This window comes from Paroedura picta, chromosome 1, assembly GCF_049243985.1.
Source record: "Paroedura picta isolate Pp20150507F chromosome 1, Ppicta_v3.0, whole genome shotgun sequence".
Classification (NCBI taxonomy): domain Eukaryota; kingdom Metazoa; phylum Chordata; class Lepidosauria; order Squamata; family Gekkonidae; genus Paroedura; species Paroedura picta.
Window position 1 is genome coordinate 64,003,335 of NC_135369.1, and position 17,719 is coordinate 64,021,053.

At 42.5% G+C, this 17,719-nt stretch overlaps 1 protein-coding gene across 5 annotated transcripts in view; it reads left to right on the top strand.

Moving 5' to 3' along the window:
* The first annotated feature begins 257 nt into the window (after positions 1 to 257).
* LOC143839167 (calpain-13-like) overlaps positions 258 to 17,719 on the top strand; it is a 132,238-nt gene continuing 114,776 nt past the window's right edge. Inside the window, exon 1 of one of the 5 annotated variants that reach the window (XR_013231656.1) lies at positions 258 to 434. The gene's annotated coding sequence lies outside the window, so the exon portion shown is untranslated. Of the gene's footprint in view, positions 435 to 511; positions 614 to 17,719 lie in introns of those variants that run through there. The other 4 variants (XR_013231652.1, XM_077341002.1, XM_077340995.1 and 1 more) reach the window with 4 other exon arrangements.

Sequence of the window (17,719 nt, forward strand, 5' to 3'; positions counted from 1 at the left end):
TTCTGAAGAAAACAGTTCACGTAATAATCATAAGGTGAACAATTTTTTTAATGTATTATATATATGAATAGCTATGCCTTAAAAGCACAGAAGCTGTTGACAGTGAAACATTAGCCCTCATAACAGGTTAACGTCTGTGTGTGAAACTGAATAACACCTCAGAGAAGCAGGAAGCTGGAAAGGATTGTTTCTGTAATCATTTTCCCTTCTCTAGCTTCTACCTTGGGCTTAAGTTTACTCTGGCATTGTTTACTCAAGGTGGTGGTGCCCTTACTGCTACATATATAAGTATATATTAAATTAAAGCTCAAGAATGAAACTAAACCTAGCTAGCTTCAGCTAGCAAATAGTTTCCTGCTGAAGGTTTTCATCTTCATCTGAAGAGATATAGAAGGAAAGAGACATTAACACTGGAAAAACACCCTTTCTGAAAGGTATGAAGGGGAGGCGTTGCTTTGACAGATGGTGTAAACTTTGAAGCTTGGTTGTTAGGAGCTGTGTTGCTGGGAGATGCTTTGATACTCAACAGAGCAATCCAGTTGGATTTGCTTTCCTGTAAAAAAAAGGTGCACTTTCAGATATAATGGAATCAAGTACATAGAAGATTGCTGGGGTAAGTAAGATGGGCGTATTTGCTGGAGAGGGTTAAGGACAAATAGTCATGATGGATCTGGCCAAATAGCCATCCAGTCTAGCAATGTGTTTCCAACAGCGGCTAGTCATGTATCTCTGGAAAGTTTACAGTTAGGGCATGAATAGCAGCTAGACCCATAGTGAGCTATTGTCTCCCTGTTTTATATTTTGTGCAATTATTCTTCCTAATCAACTACATTTTTGGTAATTCATTGATTTGAGTCATCTTGGTGTAGTGGTTAAGAGCAGCAGCTTCTAATGTGATGAACCAGGTTTGACTCCCCACTCTTCCACATGCAGTCAGGTAGGTGATCTTGGGCTAATCACAGTCCTGTTCTCCACAGAGCAGTCCTGTCAGAGCTCTCTCAGCCCCACCTGCCTCACAGGGCGCTTGTTGTGGGGAGAGGATGGGAAGGCAATTATAAACCACTTTGAGACTCTTTCTGGTAGTGAAAAGTGGGGTATAAAACCAACTCATCTTGAATTAATATACTGTTCAAAATGAGATGGTCCTGTGTACCAGGTATATGCAACAAAGATGCATATCCCAATGATTAAAAAAGATTTATGTACCATATAAGATATGCACCATATATGTACTAATTGATATGTACCATATAAGAAACAGAAAGATTAAAAGAACCATAACCACCATTTTTAAAGAAGACTTCCTTTTCAATTTAATCTCGACTATATCTAAAACATTTTTTTCACATCTCAGGATGCAATTAGACAATACTTTGGGCATTCAGTGTTCAGAACCCATAGACCATAAACAGCAACTGTGGGGATTCCTAATTCAGGTTGGGGCTGCAGGTTAATGTATGAGAGGGTAATTCTCTCACTGTGATATGTTTCTGACCTGAAAAAGCCATGGGGAGGTCCTACTGGGATAAAGGTATATCTAACCTTCAGGGCAAGCAGTAGTTCTTTGTGCTTGGTGTCATTTGACTCCTATGCATGCTGTAAATCTGTCTCCCTCCCCATTTCAAATATGAACCAACATTCCCGGGAAAAGGTGGATATTTATTTTTTTTTAGAGATTTTTTAAGCTGGCTATTGAGGGAACCTGCCCTCTGGGAAACTTAGAAGCAAAATATCAGTGGAAGTGCAAAGTGAAAATGCCAACAGGCTGCAGTGGGGAGAAATGTAGTATTTGGAATCCTCCCTCTGCTGGCCAAGATTTCGGGGTGACCTTGGTCCAATTTTGCTCTTTCTCTCAGCCTAATCTACCTCAGAGTGTCTTTGTTTCAAGGACAAAATAGAGGAGGGGAGAGTAATGTTGTAAGTTTTTTTGGGTTCCCTTTGGGGATGAAAGTGGGGTATAAATATTTAAATGAATCATTACGACTAAGCACGAATCTTTGTGTTTTCTAATGGAATGCTGTGAAGGAAAGTAGCTGAAATTATTCTGTTTGACACACAAAATATAGCAATCAACAGTGAATGAATAAAAAATCAGAAAATAATCCCCCGTAAACTAATAGAATTAAAGAGACCATGAACCACAGAAGTGGGACGCACTGGAACTGCAAACAGTGTCTTTTACTGGATTTTGATATCCTGAGGCATTAATGAAGCACTAATTGTAGAAGCAGTGGGTTATTTACAGCTTTCACCAACTAATGGATAATTATGCAAAAGACTATAGCTTTGACAAAACAAAATAGAGCCTTGATTGCAAATTAGAAAAAAAATTGTCATTAAACCAGGATGTGACATGAGCCAAAATATAAAAATCAGATATCTCCCACACTACATATTTTGTCCAGCTTTAATGAACTGATCTAGGGTATACAATGTGTCCAGCCAGACTTACGTCTTGTATTAAATGAACAAACTCTTTAATTGCCTGGTTCATGTGGATTTCATTAGGATTTATTTCCAAGCAAGCATGCTTAGAATAAAGCAGTACTATAAAGAACTCTGGGTTGAATATCCATATTTTTTCTTGTCCAGTTTATTATATTGGGCCTTGATTTAATTGATTTCGTTTAGGACAATTAGCATGTAATGGTCATATCAATAACTTGCACTTCAAATAAACTGTGTTTTTGTATGAGTAGACTGAGTAGTCCAGTATGATTTTATTGATCTTATTCATTTAACCATTGGTCATTAAAAAAGATTTATTTATTCATTACCTTTATATAATACCCTCCCCAATATTTTAAAAATACTATATAGCTGAACATTTTAAATAAGCTGGCAGAATATATAGTACAGAAGGCTGATCGAATGAGAAAAAGTGAGAACACCAACTATGAAGATGCAACTATGAAGAAGCTATTGGGAACAAGGCCCACTGAGTATCCTGAGACTTGTTTTTTAGTAGACATTCTTGGAATTGCTCCTTGGAGTAGCACTGATTAACTAGGTGGCCTGAATCCTTGAATTGCCCATGAACAGCCACTTGGGTACTGGTTGTGGTTGCCTTTGTCCATCCCAACCCACCAGTCCAGCGCAGGTCGAAAGTGCCTGCTGCCTACATTCCCTGACCAGCCAATCACGGGGGGGGGGGGGTACCTCCTGCAGTAGGTGTACCAGGAATCCTGGAGAGGGACCCCAGATCTTCCACAGCCTGGCCTCAAAACAAATGGCTGGTGGAAGAGCTCTGTCTTGCAGGTACTGTGGAACTGCACCAGCTCTATCAGGGCCCTCAGCTCTTCTGGGAGTTCATTCTGTAGGTTTGGACCAGGACCAAGAAGGCCCTGGCCCTGGTTGGGGCCAGGCATACCTCCTGTGGGCCAGGGACCACCAGCAGATTCAAATAAGCAGAGCAAAGGTCCCTACGGAGGGCATAAATACACAGGCAGTCCCTCAGATATGTGAGGTCCAGACTGCAAATGGCCTTAAAAGTTAATACCAAAACCTTAATGGTATTAAAAGTTAATAACAAAACCTTGAACTGGAGTGCAACTGGCAACCAATGCAGCTGCCTCAGCACTGGCTGGATGTGGGCCCTCCAAGCTGAAAGGACCCCGGCAGCCGCATTTTGCACCAACTGTAGGTCAAAGACAAGAGAAGGCCCGCATAAAACAAGTTACAGAAGTCTAGTATAGTGACTGTTGCATGGATCTCTGTAGCCAGGTGTTCCAGAGACAGGTAGTAGCTTGGATTGGCATAGATGGAAAAATGCCACCTGGGCTACTCTGGTCATCTGCAGCCTGGGGGAACAGGCAAGCTTATCTCTGCATGGTAGATCCCATAATCATGAAGTTCACTGAGTTTTCTGATCCAAAAGAAAATTTAAGGTGAAGTGGAATCTTGCAGGTGGGATGTTTGTGTGCCCCAGACAATTGTTCACAACAAGTGTTATTTTAAAAAAATGGAATAGACACTGAAACCAAATTGTTTGTTTGTTCTGTAGTATATTGTTTCCTCTCCTCTGGGACAGTAAGTAATATTGGATGTCCCTAGCATCCAAACTACAATATTCTGCTGCTGAAAACATACACCCATCTCCATTCCTAGCTAGTCTACTCAAGGGATGCCAGACTCCAGGTGAGACCTGGGAATCCCCCAAAATTACAGTTCATCTCCAGACTACAGAGACTAGTCTCCCTGGAGAAAATAGCAGCTTTGAAGGGTGGAGTCTATGGCACTGCACTCCATTTAGGTCCCTTTTCTCCTCAGGCTCCATCTACAAATTGCCAGGAGTTTCCCAGCCTGGATCTGGAAATCCTAAGCCACTGTCATTGTTAATGTCATTCATCTGGTGGTGGACAGCATTTGATGGATATCACATCACTTGCTGGTCCTTGGCTAGCCCTATAAAATTCATGACTGCTAGCTCCTCCATACTGTCTTGTTCACCCAGATCACCTTTGTTTTCTTTGGCATCCAATATTTTCCTCAAAACAAGCCACTGATCTTGGATGTGTCACATAGGTTGATTCTGCACCAGTGGCACCACTCTGGGCTGCTGCTGCTGCTGTGTTGTGGTGGAGCAGCATGCTCTGCTGCTTCCTGTGTCCCCATGGGGGACCTTTAACCATGACAGACCCCGTCCACCCTGGATTTATGTGCCCCGATGGACACAGCTAGGGTGGAAAGGATACAGCCACAGTGGGCGGAGGGTATTTGTAAGAAGGGTCTATAATAGAATCCCACCTTTCTGCAAATTAAAAAAAATGCCCCATTTGGCCCCATGGCACCACAAAGCACCGTGGAGCCAACTGGAGGATTTTTTAATTACATATTTTTATTAAAGATTTTCACTAGTAAAAGATAGCAGGGCGAAACAAAGTTGTAGAATAAAAAAGGTACATAAAGCATAGATGGCAAATAGGCAATTATGAAACTGAACAAGTGAAAGCATTCTGAAATTTAGGGGTAGTATTTCATGCAGCCGGCTTGTGGACATCACATATGACACAACTAACTGACCAGGCTCAAAGAACATCTGCAGCAACCCTAAGATTCTTTTCACAAAAGCGGTACACATGTTTGCAGGTATTCTCATTTGTTCCTCTGACTTACGGGGGAGGTCAACTTCCATCAGGGGCATTGCTCTGTCATGCCAACCTGCCAGCTGACTCAGCACATCTTGGAATGAGTCCATAAGCTACTTTTTTTACTTATTGCTACATGCAGATTCAAAAATCCACTTGCGATCTGTAAAACTTGGACCATTTATAATTGGACCCCTTTCTGTGTACTTTTGCTATAAAATTCACAGTATTCTTTGACTTGCATATTCTTCACAAAATCTCTTTTGTTTCTTTCTATGGATTTCATACTATTTTTGTCAATTTTAGCAAAACTACCAAAAGCTTTCAATGACTCCCTCCGGGGAGAGTTATTTAGTGGATAGGATTATAAGAAATTGGGTCATTTCTCTTCCCCCTTTCAGAGAGAAATCCTATAGTATTTTCTTTCCAACTCCTGGTAGTAAGATTATATATCAATTCTCTTTGAATAAGGGCAGTGCACCATCCAGGAAATGCTCTCAAAAAAACAGGTGGAAGGTGGGCCATAGCTGGTGCTTAGCCCATGTTTACAGATGCCATTGTTAAAGCTGACCTTCCAAATTCAGGAATTATTTCGAAAATGAAACAGATACAGCAATCAAATTTATTTTCTCTTTTTTTCTTTTACAGCTAAATTGTAACCATTAAATTTAGTGAACTGTGATATGATTAATTTTATTATTGAGATAATTTGATCATGTTTTGCCAGGAACATCTGATTCTTTTGTTGCATCGTAATTTTTATTGGCACATTCTGTAATCTGGCAGAAAGAATTTGCCATTCTGATTTTCAACTGCCTTCACCAGACTATCCCAATTTTGCTTTTTTCACAAAGAACTGTTTTCCCCCTTTAAATTGGTTCCCGGTAGTGTTTTCTAAAGCAGCTTTTGCTATTTGCAGACTGGTGTAGCCCACAGGAACCCAGCAATTCTTTGAAAAGTAAAGAAGTTGTTCCTCCAACTATTTTTTTCCAGGTCAGATGTTGAATGTTGTTGTTGTTAGGTGTGAAGTCGTGTCCGACCCATCGCGACCCCATGGACAATGATCCTCCAGGCCTTCCTGTCCTCTACCATTCCCTGGAGTCCATTTAAATTTGCACCTACTGCTTCAGTGACTCCATCCAGCCACTTCATTCTCTGTCATCCCCTTCTTCTTTTGGCCTCAATCGCTCCCAGCATTAGGCTCTTCTCCAGGGAGTCCTTTCTTCTCATGAGGTGGCCAAAGTATTTGAGTTTCATCTTCAGGATCTGGCCTTCTAAGGAGCAGGCAGGGCTGATCTCCTCTAGGACTGACCGGTTTGTTTGCCTTGCAGTCCAAGGGACTCGCAAGAGTCTTCTCCAGCACCAGAGTTCAAAAGCCTCAATTCTTTGACGTTCGGCCTTCCTTATGGTCCAACTTTCGCAACTGGGAATAAACGCACTTTTGTTGGCAGGGTGATGTCTCTGCTTTTTAGGATGCTGTCTAGATTTGCCATAGCTTTCCTCCCCAGGAGCAAGCATCTTTTAATTTCTTTGCTGCAGTCCCCATCTGCAGTGATCTTGGAGCCCAGGAAAATAAAATCTGTCACTATCTCCATTTCTTCCCCATCTATTTGCCAGGAATTGAGAGGGCCGGATGCTATGATCTTTGTTTTCTTGATGTTGAGTTTCAAGCCAACTTTTGCACTCTCCTCCTTCACCCGCATCAACAGGCTCTTTAGTTCCTCTTTACTTTCTGCCATTAGAATGGTATCATCTGCATATCTGAGGTTGTTGATATTTCTCCCTGCAATCTTGATCCCAATTTGTGACTCCTCTAATCCCACCTTTCACATGATATGCTCCGCATACAACTTAAATAGGCAAGGCGACAGTATACAGCCTTGCTGAACTCCTTTCTCAATTTTGAACCAATCAGTGATTCCATATTCAGTTCTCACTGTTGCTTCTTGACCTGCATATAAGTTTCTCAAGAGACAAATAAGATGCTCTGGTATTCCCATCTCTTTAAGAACTTGCCACAATTTGTTGTGCTCCACACAATCAAAGGCTTTAGCATAATCAATGAAGCAGAAGTAGATGTTCTTCTGGAACTCCCTAGCTTTCGCCATGATCCAGCGTATGTTGGCAATTTGATCTCTAGTTCCTCTGCCTCTTCGAAATCCTGCCTGTACTTCTGGAAGTCCTCGGTCCACATATTGCTGGAGCCTAGCTTGTAGGATTTTGAGCATAACTTTGGTAGCATGAGAAATGAGTGCAATGGTGCAGTAGTTTGAACATTCTTTGACATTGCCCTTCTTTGGGATTGGAATGTAAACTGACCTTTTCCAATCCTGTGGCCATTGATGAGTTTTCCCAAATGTTGAATACTTCAGTTCAATCACTATTCTGAAAACTTTGACCTGCTGCCAGTTCCCCCTCCCCCTTTTAGTTCATAAATTTATGCTCAGGAATTGAGCCATTCTTGGAAATATTTGCCTGATAAATGGGAATTATATATATAAGTGGGAGGGCTGTAAATAGAAAAAAATTGAGGTGGTCATCTGTGCAGATTTTCCTGTGATGCTGCTGGGAGCAGAAGCCATTAGGATCTTACATTTTGCCTATACATTTAGTCTGGGGGATGGGGAGACATGGATTTTGTTATTCTCAATTATATGCTGATGTTTGTCCTTTTTGAAGCACTCTTCTGAGGATGACACATTTTCACAGGATGGAAGCTTTGAGTTAGTAGGATCTTGTTCCTGGTCAGAACAAACTTTATTGGTTAGAGCAGTGGTTTCAAAACCTTTTTAGGCTGCTGTCTCCTTGGCTCTCAGACCACATTCCTGGTGCCCCCCTGTCCGGGCCTCCTCCTGGCAATCCCGGACTTCTTCTGGGGGCTCTGGGAGGCCCCACCCCCTTCCCTGATCAAGGAGCAGCTCAAACCATCCTGTCTCACTTGGGTGGCACTAAAGCCAGCACACTATGTTGATGCATCAACCCAGGGGAGTGACTGCTTGCCACAGCCATCTCTCTCCTGCAGAGGAACAGCCGCCGGCAAAGGAGGTGAGCCCTGCCACCACATCCCAGCTCTGGCTGAGGCAGACACAACTGCCAAGGTTTGCCTCTCCAGCCAGAGGAAAGGCAGCAGGAGAATAGTTACCATGCTTGGCCCCCATGTGGAGCTCCAGGAGCACAAGGGAAGCAGCAGGCCGGCCACTGAGCAATCAAGCACCAAAAGGCAAAGTGGAGAGGGGGGAGGGGAGGACCAATAGTGCAGGCACTGGGACACTCATACAATTGTGCCTGGTTTATTTTATTTTATTTTATTTTTTATTGTTAGATTTCTATACCGCCCTCCCATACGGCTCAGGGTGGTTCAAATACAATATTGCAGGGATAATACATGGAACAGTCTGAACATATAACACAGCCATAAAATAACACATCACCAACAATCCAACAGTGGATCTAAATCAACAGAAGTCCAATGGCTTTGGTCAGTGGTAATATAACAACAACTACAACTTAGACAAACCCCTAAGGAGGTAAAACTGGTTCAGGTCAGGGAGGGGTTTCTGGGGGGGGGGAGCCTGTGGATGTTGTTGGGCTGGTCAGACTCAATCAAATGCCTGGTGGAAGAGCTCCCTTTTGCAGGCCCTGCGGAATTGTGGAAGTTCAGGCAGGGCCTTGTTCTCTTCAGGGAGCTCCTTCCACCAGGTGGGGACCAGGACAGAGAAAGCTCTGACCCTTGTTGAAGACCAATGTCCTTCTTTGGGGCCAGAGATCACCAACAGGGTGGAAGTGGTGGAGTGTAGTGATATTTTGGGGGCATAGGCAGAAAGATGGTCTCTCAAGTACACTGGGCCCACACCACATATGGCCTTGAAGGCAAGAACCAAAAACTTAAGTCTAATCTGGAATTCATGGGAGCCAGCTGAGTTGTTGAAGAGTAGGCCAGCTGTGGAATCTCCCTGGTGTATTAGTGAGAATCCTGGCCACAGAATTCTGAACCAGTTGTAGTTTCCAAATCAAGGATAAGGGTAAGCCTGCATACAGCAAGTTGCAGAAGTCCAGTCTAGAGGTGACCATTGTGCGGATCACTGTGGCTAGGTGTTCTGGTGCCAAGTAGGGCACTAGTAGCTTGGCTTAGTGTCAGTAGTAGAAGGCCTACCGTGCTACTCTCATGACCTGTGCCTCCATGGAGAGGGAGGCATCAAGGATCGCACTCAGATTTCTGGTGGAGTGTGTCACTACTAGACACACTCCATCCAGATTGGGAAAGCATGCTTCCTTGCTTGGTCCCTTCCTACCCAGCCACAGGACCTCCGTCTTTGAAGTGTTGAGCTTCAGATGATTCTGCTTGAGCCACTTTGTCACTGCTTCCAGGCACCTGGCTAAGGGTTCGGGGGGGGGGGGGGAGTGAAATCAGGGCAGTCATTCATCAGGAGGAAGAGCTGGGTGTCATCTGCATATCGATGGCAACCAAGCTCAAGCCTCCGCACCAGCTGAGCCAGAGGCTGGATGAAGATGTTAAATAAAATAGGAGAGAAGACTGCTCCCTGTGGGACTCCACATATGAACTGATGGTCTTTGGATACTCTCTCTCCTATTACTACCCTCTGTCCGTGACCTCAGAAGAAGGAGATCAGCCAGTGCCCCTGGAGAAAATGGCTGCTTTCTAGGTTGAGTTCTATGGTGTTATGCCCTGCTTCCTCCAAACTGCTCCTTCTCCAGGATTCACCCCCAAATTGGTTGGCAATATGAAACAAATGCCTAGGTAGGAGAGGTGTAACAGTTTTATAAACTCATCCAATTTCCATAGGGGCTAGGGTAATAGCCTACTGAGCCATTATGGTTAAGCATAACTTTGTCTTCATTCTTACTTGCTCTTTGGCTGTGGGAGGAACCGTGGCATTGTACAGCCCAATCTCATCACGCTAAACAGAGTCACTACTTGGAATGGAATATTCTGCAGGGAAAGTCAATGGCAAACCAACTCTGCTTCTCACTTACCTTGTAAGCCCCTTTCTGGGTGTGACTTGATAGCACTTTCCACACAATTTTGCCTAGAATTTTAGGCCCCTTCCATTCTTTCATATATATCAATCAAACCGTTATTTTAAGACACTTTATCATTCATGATTTCAGTGTCAACCACTATGAGGGATTCTTTTTTCTGCTCTAGAAGGTATCAACTAAATAACTTTTTACTCTGGTGGTGATTTATATTTTAAGTATCAGGTCAATCTTTGGCCCTTAGACACAGTTAATTTTCGTTCGGCAGACACTCACTTTACATGAAAACTGCAGTTTACATATATCTGTCCTATAATATATTTCCTATTCTGCTCAAGATTCCCCCCTATTTCAAATGTGCTGAGTTGCTCTTTGCTTGGCCATAAACAAACACACATTTACAACAGGGCATCTTTTTTCATTTAGTTTGGCTATAATGGCTTTTTGAGATTGGCTAGAATTCTGCTCAAGTAATATAGATAAGGCCAGGGTGAAGTGTTATACATGCTGGCAAGAGAAAGGGAGGGGGGAGCTCAGTTTAAGATATGATTTAACCGACTTGAGAAGAACCTTCTCCGAACGATGAAAAAGAAGATTGAACTGCATAACAATAATGATAGAAGAAACTTTTCCATCTTGATGGTTTGTTCTTTTCTGTGACCAGGTAGAAAACTATCCAAACAATTCATGTATATAATAGACGGCTCAGCAATTCCTGCAAAATGATTACAATGGAGTTGAAAAGACTCTGTCAGGTGGGGATGGCGGGGTGGGGGGAGAAGCAGACGTTATGTGTGCTTTTGTGTGCTTACTTCTGAGTGTGTACAAAAGTGCATTGGTTAAAGCTCTTGGCATCCTGAATGAAAGATGGATAGTTGGAACCTGGAGATTCTTTTTAAAAACAAAATCTTTTGATGTGCCACTGAAATGAGAGATTATTATTTTCTATATTTTATCTCCAAGAAGCCCATGGTGCTGTGTATGGGATCCCCTCCTGAATCTCAGAGCACCCTTATGAAATATGACAGAGAGACAAAGAAAGAGTGACTAGCCCAATTCAACAGCATTAGTTTTATGGCAAACCTTGTCTAACATTCTGTTTCTATGTGGTGAGGCGGCTACAGCATGTCACTCTTCTCTGGTTTTGTCATTCCTTCCTTCCTTTATTTATCATAACAACTTGAAAAGGGGGCCAACTTGTTTACTGCAGGAGACAAGGACTAGGAGCAATGGATCCCAATTATGGGAAAGGAGGTTCCACTTAAATATTGGAAAGCATGGCCACCTTTGGAGTGAGTATTTAATGTCTTCAAGTAGCTCACATTGGTGAGGCCAACCACATGCCCATTAGATCATGGCTTCTTAAAATGAGTGATGAGAGGATAGAAGGTCCCTATCAACAGGATAATTCCCAGTGAGGCTGAGGGAGGCTGTGGTTTGCCTTCTACTGAAAAAAACATCATTAGATCTGTGGGACCCTGCTAGCTACCACCCCATCTCGCATTTAGCATTTCTGGGGAAAGTTGTTGAAAGGGCTGCTGTGGACCAACTGCTGGCATACCTAGATCAAATGTTGGTGTTGGATCTATTCCAGTCTGGCTTCTTGCCTGGCCATGGGGTAAAAATGGCACCGGTTGCCCTGATGGATGACCTCCAGAGACAGCTGGGTCAGGCTGGGTCAGTGCTGCTTGTGCTACTGGATCTCACAGCAGCATTCAACATAGTCAAAGATGAGCTCTTAGCTCATCACCTCACCAGTTCCTGAATACAGGGGACAGTCCTTCAATGGCTGATCTCCTTTCTCCAGGGTTGCAGACAGAGGGTGGCTGTTAACAAGATGCAGTCATGCCAATATCATCTCCATTGTAGTGTGCCTCAAGGTCCAATTCTCTCCCCAACCTTGTTTAACATCTTTATGCACCTTCTTGCCAAACTGGTCCGGGGGGTTGGGCTTCGCTGCTATGAATATGCAGATGACACCCAGTTTAACCTCCTGATAGACAGGCACCCGGACACACCCGCAGACAACTTTGTAAGATGCCTAAAAGCAGTGACAGTGTGGATCAAGCAGAGTCACCGGAAAGTTAACCCTTCAAAGATGGAGGTCCTGTGACTGTGAAGGAAAGGACCAAGCGAGGAAGCATGCTTACCCTAGCTGGATGAGGTTTAATGGTTGGTTGCAACCTCAGTCATTTGGATGTACTCTTCAATGCCACCTTATCTGTGGAGGTGCAGGTCTTGAGAATAGCACAACTGGTGTTCTTCCACCTTTACCAAACCAAGCTACCAGAACCCTACTTAGCCCCTGAACATCTAGCCACAGTCATTCACAGTCACCGCTAGACTGGACTTCTGTAATTTGCTGTATGTGGTCCTGCCCTTATCCTTGCTCTGGAAACTACAGCTGGTCCAGAACATAGTGGCCTCAACCAGGGACGGGACATTTTTTTTTGTTCTGGCTCTTAACTGGTAGAATGAGCTCCTGGAACAGATCTGGGACCTGTCAGATATGGCATAGTTCCTCAGGGCCTGCAAGATGGAGTTCTTTCACCAGGCTTCTGGTTGGGGCCAGTGACATGATTAACATCTACTGCCCCCACCCCCATCATCATCATAAGAAAAACAATTGTTTTTTATACGCTACTTTTCTTTACCAGAAAGAGTCTCAAAGCGATTTACAATTGCCTTCTTTCCCTTTCCCCACAACAGACACCATGTGAGGTAGATGAGGTTGAGAGAGCCCTGATATTGCTTCTCAGTCAGAACAGCTTTATCAGTGCTGTGAGTAGCCCAAGGTCACCCAACTGGCTGCACTTGGAGGAGGAGTGGGGAATCAAACCAGATTATAAGTCACTGTTCTTAACACCAAGCTGGCTCTCTCATAAGACACCCCAGACCACAGTCTGGTTTTGGGAGAATGGGAAGACATTAAAAAAATGGGGTTATTGATGCCGACATTTCATTTATATTGTTGTTCAATCTGTTTTAATTTACATTTTAATTAGATTGTTTTAACTATTTCTATATATTAATGGAAAATGATGTGTACTGCTCTGACTTGGCTTTCTGGAAGGGTGGTATAGAAATTAAACAAACTAACTAACAAGTAAATCAATGCTGAATTGTAATTGGACTGTGCTGCATGGGTGGGTAGTGGTGTCTCCTTTGTTGGAACTTTTCAGGAGGAAATCGGATGAGTGCCGGTCAGGTGTGTGTGATTTTTAAGCCCCCGAGATGGTGGGGAGCTGGACTGGATGGCCATCTGTGGTCAAGCTCTGCATGATTCTGATCTCCAGTTGTACCATATAGAAGGCCAGCAAAGGACTATATGGTAGGACTGGGGAGGAAATAGGAACTGGCAATGAGAAGTTACAGCAGCCTCACCTGTCAGTTTAGCAACACATTGGAAGATGGAAATCTCCACGTGACAATCTGGCCAACTTACATTTGCAGGACTGAGCATGTGGCAACAAGCTACAAAAGTATGCCCTCAATATTCCATCAGTCCAAGAAACCCCAAGATATCATCTTATGGGATGCTATTTACCCAAAGCAGAACCACTGGTGCCTTCTTTATATCAACGTGTTGTAATAAGCAAAGCCACATGAAATTACAGGTAACCATGGGAAATGGTTGCTTTTCTCTTTCCCCCACACCTGCACAGACAGCAATAGTTTGTACATACACAATATGATGTATGTTTGTGTTCTGTAGATTTGTCTGGGAGATTTAAAGCAGTTGAAACACCCCTTTGAACAACAGACTTAGGTGTAAAATGTTGATATTCCTGATTTGGAAACATGAATAATAGGTTTCCTATTTCTCATCTGATCCCTTTATGGAGCTGTTACCATATAGTATTACTTTAGTGTTTGACATAATGACTGTGATGACACAATGAAACATGGGATTTTTAAAAAATCATATTTAGAACATCCTCCACATCCCAACTGACAACTTTTACAATTGCCCTTGAGTGTATATCAAGGTAAATGATAATCTCCTTAGTCACCACCCTTTCATCAAGTTTGACTTGCGTACCTTTAGCCAGGTTTCATTGCTTATTAAATCCTTTCAGACAGTCTACTGCCACTTATTACCCAATAAGTGGACGCGAGGTGATAATACAGAAACTGGAAGACGTGATGATCTTTGGCCAAAACCCTAGACGTTTCTTAAAATAGGAACAATAACTGCAATTGTCTTGGGTGGATCCTTATTGAATTTCACAGAGTAACAGACAAAAAACCATGATTGTATTACTTGAATTAAACTATTTATTTTCTAGGCTGCCACTCCCCACAAGCAGGCTTGGGGTACCTCCCAACATATAAAATTACATTGAAAACTTAATAAAACAATTTCAAATTGGCATCTCTATTTTGTTCCACAGCTCCCTCTGTCTCATCCAATGATCGTCTTAATCCTGGTAAATTTCACAGGCAGGGGGGAAATCGGTATGGGGATGGAATAGAAAGAGAGGACACATGAAATGGCAAGGCTACGTTTAAGCATATGTGGTTTCTTGATGACTCCTAGATTGTAGGATAGTTAGTATACTGAGGAGGTGGGGCAGGCTGCTAGTGATTTCCTAATTGAGTTTTAGAGGTCAGAGGGGAAGGAAAGGTTTCAGGGTTGATAGAATTGGTAACATCTTGTTGATATCAATTGCTATTTTTGAATGAGGATAGTCAGCTGTTAGTCAGCTTCTGAGGGGCCACAATGATCTAATCCAAGGAATCCAGGCAGCTGTTGTAAGTATGGCATTTGGCTGGTGTGGGCAGTACCATTTCAGCTTGAAAACAGACAGTACAATTCGGTAATTTGGATGCAATTGACATCCATTTGTCCATTTCAGCCAGAGGAGGCAATTGCAGGGTAATGTGATACAATGTGGAGGCAAGGTTGGAGAAAGGTGGTTGATTTTTGTTTTGTTTTGTTTTGTTTTGTAAACTTCCCCTTGATGTGGGGAGGGGTCTGTCCACTAACAGGGGGAGGGGGTCTTTGGAAGTCCACTTCCCGGGATCTGGTGTGGCACAGTTCCACCAGATGTGGAATTCCATTGGGCTCATTTAAATCAGGCTTTGTTTACATGTGCCTCATTGGGATGATCTGTAAGAAAGGTAATGTGCAATGCAAGTGAGAGAACAATGGCTGGTGAGGCTGTGCAAGATCACTAGCTAATATGGAAGAACAAGATGCCTCCTCCTTACCAAATGGCATTCTTCAGAAAACTACTTAGAGGAAAATGTTCTCCTATCCCTAGTCTTTCAGATTTTCAGGATATGGCTAGTATCTTCAGAAGTGTAGTGTCTTGTAAGAGCAAGAACATAAAACTGAGTATTGTGTGGCTGCACCTTGAAAGCTGACAAGCTTGCAGCTTCAGATCAGGTTCTTCGGGTCCAGTGAAGTAGGCTCTTCTCCATAAAAAAGATGGGCTTGAAAAAAGTCTTTAAAATGCTATCAGCGTCCTGTTGATTTTCACTGCATGTGTCTAACATGACTACCCCCCACCCTGTGAGTACCGTATGGTCAGTTCTCTCTAAAACTCTCTGATACATTGGGACACATGCATTATTCAGACACATCAGACACATGCATTTTTCAGACTGTGAATCCACACATAAAACATTTTTAAAGTGCTACAACTAAAAAAAAACCTAACCATACATACGCATAAAATGTAATGTGTGATGAGGCTATCAGAGTGCAAGTATCATAACAGGAGGAGGCTGGTCTGCTGTTTGCCTATTTGACAATTTGAATTTTTCACTGTCACAGTGAACTGTAATCATGCAAAACAATTGCCATTCCATTTGTCTACATACACACCCAAACACCACCCTTACAGAGCTGAGGATGCCATTCTGCAGAAAGGCTAGCTAAGTGCCTTATTTTCTTCACTCCACTTGTTAAATTATTCCCGGTGTGTTAAGCAATGTAATTAAACACACACGCTCACATGACAAAGCCTCTTGCTCATCTCCGTCAGTGCAGAGACAGAGAGCGAGCGAGAGAGAGAGAGAGGGAGGGAGGGAGAACGAACGCGCATATCAGTCCCAGTCTTCAAGCTCTGTTAGTTTTAATTTGAGTTGTGGAATTAGTAATCAGTTTTGCTGGAACGCTGTAGCGGGGAAAAGATCTTTGCATGCAGCGGGCTTGAGCACTGTTGCAAATGAGTATTTGTTAAGGGGGAACTATTCTCTTGTCATGTTATGCTACATTACATAAGATTTATTTCCTTTGTACACAGAAGTAGAAGCCAAAAAAGAAACATGTGTTTCTTTGTGTCAGTGGAAGGCTGTTCCTGAATTTCACCTGATTTCCTTTCGAAGTGAGGAAACAGCCTACAGAAGGGTTTGTGGCTTTTCTGGTTCATCTTTCTGCATGCAAAGCATCAAGATGAAAAACCAAGACAGACCACTGTTATATCTGTTTGTTATGATCAGCAATATATTGGGAGAGGGGGAGGAAGGGGGAGGATGAACTGAAGACAGTGGATGAACATTTGCAGTATTCCATTTCAGCAGTTCCTATTTCATGTAGCAGGAAAGTGCCCTGTGCTTGATCCTCTTGGTACTTGGAATCATCATTTTGAGTGAAAGGAGCAACATGTATATTTTGTAGATTCACTCCAGAAAAACATGCACATGAAACTGTTGGGCTTGGCTAGAACATCCCATACCTGGAAAATAAAACATTGTTCCTTTCACACAAAACGACAGTCATGTGTACTGAACGGACCAAGCGCAGTACATTTTCCTAGTACATGAAACAGCTGTGCTTGCCTTTACAGAATATATACCAAATCCATTATGTGAGACAGGCATGCTGGAAACACAAAAGGGCCAGAGCTTACTTAAATAAAAGCAGTCTACCATTATTTTTTATGGAATAGGAAGTGCCATCCTATTAAATTAAATGGGCTTAGAACAGTATAACCCTGTTTAGGATGGCACTATTAGTTCTTTCAAAATGCAAAAATTGTATTCATTATTTATATCTCACCTTTCCAAAACTACTGATATTCCAGACGTTTAAGATGGCATCTATGGAAGATGATAAAACAGTTAAGTTCAGTGCATTTAGTCTATTTGATTCAACTGAATTCAATCACATTCATTCAATCAATTTAAAACAAAGCTATTTAGTTTATGAAATCATTTTGACAACAGTTTTTAAAATGTTCAAGTGCTGACCAATCATCTCATTGGCCAGAAGCATGATTGGCAGGAGCAATTGAGTAGTTAGGGTTTCATGATTCCAGATCAGTTTATTTTTTACAGCTTTTTAAAAATAGTTGCTTCCTATAACAAAGCCAAAATCTGTCTTCAGTACAAATCTCCCACTAAAGAATTGAAAGAGGCTGGAGAATGGGGAGGAGAATGCAAGAGGGAGTAGATTCCTATGTACAAACTTAAAGGAGGGAGTAGATTCCTGTGTTCAGCCCACTATAGAGTAAGGTTAAAACTAGGGGGCTTCACGGAGTGCCAACACAGTACATATTCCAGCCAAAATAATCCAGTGCCTGTTTGTAGAAATCCATTCTATGGTTTATTTGTCTAAACATGCGTTGATTTTAGTAATCAAGATTACAGAGGGACTGTAGATACAAAGTACATGTCAATATGTT